This window comes from Lactuca sativa, chromosome 4 (assembly GCF_002870075.4).
Source record: "Lactuca sativa cultivar Salinas chromosome 4, Lsat_Salinas_v11, whole genome shotgun sequence".
Lineage (NCBI taxonomy): Eukaryota > Viridiplantae > Streptophyta > Magnoliopsida > Asterales > Asteraceae > Lactuca > Lactuca sativa.
In genome coordinates, this window is record NC_056626.2 from 57,557,315 (window position 1) to 57,560,592 (window position 3,278).

The window sequence follows — 3,278 nt, forward strand, 5'->3', positions numbered from 1 at the left end:
CTTAACCAGGTCTCTAACATATACCATCCTAACTACCAGGATGCAAACATGGCAAAGCAACAACATAACAACAATACCCGGATTACAATCCGATAAAGGGCCGAACTTGGTGCCTTAGACCCTGTTGATATAGTGAGGATAACTCACCTCGTAACTGCCGAAACTCTGAACTAAAGAAGCAGATTCCCGAACTGCCGCCTCACCAAAAATCCCGAACTACCCGAAGCGACAAAACAAACATTAGACCAAGCACAATATCCTTCCAAGGGTAAATTGACCAATTTACCCTTAACTCAATCTGGTCCACGACTAAAGGCCCAAAAAATCAAAATATGAAAGGCCCATCACTAGATAAGCTCTCAAGCCCACTAATGGCCCAAAGACCAAAAGTCCGAAGCAAAGCCCAATATTGGCCCAATTTACTAAATTGGGCCCACCTCACTAAATGGGCCTAGATCCAAGGTCCATAATAATTAGCAAGTCCAAATTTCTCCATCCATAATGTCCAGTCGCGGCCCAAGCTCTATTAGCCAAAAAACGACCCAATCTCTTAAGGCCCAAAAATGAAAATTCAACAGAGGGCGTACGCTGGGCGTACTCCTCTGGTACGCGGGGCGTACTTCGACTCAGGTTGACTGGAAAACGGGTTGTTGACCCCGTACGTCGGGCGTACCGCTTCCTACGCGAGGCGTACGCGAGTTCCACAAAAATCCTCATAAGATCTTGATGGCTTAAGCTCTTAAGCCCAAACTTGAGATCCCTAGACCAAATATGCCTAGGATTCATAAAGTCTCATACTTTATTACTTGGGACGTCCATAAAGCTCTTAATCCAAGGTCTTAATCCATTAAGACCTATTTATAACACATATGAGACAACCAAAGCCCTTGGGACCTCATTTTTCTTACTCAAGACTTCTCCTAAGGTCTAAAAGGACAACTAATCTCAGCCAACTCGAAACATGCATCAAGATGAGGTTTTGGGACAAGAATGATGTCAAAACTTCACAACAGATAGATCTACACAATATAATTGTCAAGCCAGAGACTTTTTTCCTCAAAAGAGCCTCAAAAGATGATATCTTTCTAGATCTACAAGCTCCAGCCACTCAACTCCTTCTTTGACAACTTCCTCTTTCTTCTTCTAGACTCTCCTTTGCCAAAACAAGCTTTCCAAGGTCAAACACACCCAACAATGGAGGTGGGACGGCTATCTAGGGTTTCTGAGGATAAGAGAGTGCTTATGCAGGCTAGGGTAAGAACCATTATGTTCCTTATATAGTGGCTAGCCCTAAATTTAGGGTTTCTGGATGATAGACGTATGCTGGACGTACATCCAGTACGTCGGGCGTACGTCGAGAGACCTCCACGTTCCTTTCCTCCACTATGCTGGGCGTACATCCAGCTTACGTTGGGTGTACCCAGCCAAACACATGCATGCACGCTTGGCATGCATGGGACCCCTTTGCTAAACTTCCCCCCCCCTTAGGGACCATTGCTGCCAATATCTTTAATTTACACATCTCCTCCATCATAAGTCGTTCCCACCAAACTCTATACCCACATCAAGGACCGAAACGCCCTTACTCTTGCTCTCGGGAACCCATAATAGATATTTCAAGAACGGGGCGTTACAATTCTCCCCCACTTAATTTAGGCTTCGTCCTCGAAGCCTACTGCAACATACCCTTCAAAACAACTCCTGCACTGCAGACTCCGATTACTCAAAATTTGCCACTACCTCAACGAGCAGCCAACCCGCAGGTGCTTCCGTATCTCTGGAACAATCCAGTACCTCCTACTAATGATTGAGGCACGACGGTCATCCATTTACTCCACTTCCTCCCCCAACGGAGGGCCCACGCTCCTTCCAGAGCTACATACCCTTTTCCTTTCCAGGCAAAAAAAATTCATTCAACGACTCTTACGGGCCTGCGCGTACCACTGAGCTAAACTCCCTTATACACTATCCATGTAGAGCAACTGATATTCTTGACTTCGCCTACGCTGATTCTGCTTGCAAGGACGCTCGGGTCCATGCATTGCTTTACACTAACATGATCAATACTTGGGGCCAGACCATTTCAATTACCATAACCTGGCGACAAATTCACTCATTCTCCTCATACTGATCCACTAACACATACAGAGTCTTCAGCATGACTGGATCGCCTTACCAGGCCTTCAGCCTATCTGGACCACTCTCAGAACCTTCAGCATGTCTGGACCGCCCTCCGGGCCTTCAGCTTGTCTGAACCGTTCCCCGAGCCTTCGACCTGACCGGTACACTTTCCGGCCTTCAGTCTTCACGGACCGCTCAAACTATCATACGTCATTCCAACTATCCTTCCAGAGAATCCTTCCCGTACATACTGTTCTAGCCCCTTAGGGGTTCCAAATTCTCGTTCCGATCCCGGAATCCTTCCATGGCCTAAACCCAAGCCTCACATCAACCACTAACCTTCCTGAACCCATGGTCTGCTCCCTGTCCCCATTATTCTGTCACTTACTCTCACCAGCCTACACTCTAGGCTGACTGAAACACTGTCGAATCTCAGCGGCTAATAAACCTCAATACTTGTCGATCTACCTGAGAATTTTCCAATTCTCCCCACTTAGAGCACTGACTACCAACCATTGGTGACCCGAATGGCACCACTTAAACGTTCTTACTCATCAAATTCTCTTTTACTTGAACCGAATCAAAACGAGTAACCTTCACAAAATCACTTTCCCGACATCACACATCTCGAACTCTGAGGGAGTTCAACTCTTCGCTGAACACTTCTCAAATCGCAATTGCTATACTCGACAACAAGATCAATCAACCAAAATCTGACCACTAATCCCTTGGAAACTAACCAACTTCAACCCTTAAATACCGATCCCTCAATAATACAATAAACCCGAAAGATCGAACGAATGCAATACCATAAATTATGCGAACAATACCAACATATAATATACTCCATAACAACCATAAAATAACAAGATATCAAGAAGGGAACATACCCGCAGCTGAATCCGGCTCTGCCCTGACCTCCTCTGCTATAAGATGAAAAGCACGTCCCTGAGCCCTCGGGGGCTCTGCTCCACCCTGACCTCCACCCGTGATCCTCAAAGTGGCCGGTGCTAGAGCCTGCGCCGGTCCTGCAACAAGCTGCGGATAGTTGGCCCTCATGTGACCAACCTGATGACACTGATAACAAATCCTCATATCCTGAACTGGAGCTGACTGACGTCAATCCCTCGCATAATGCCTCTCTCTTCCGCACTTGC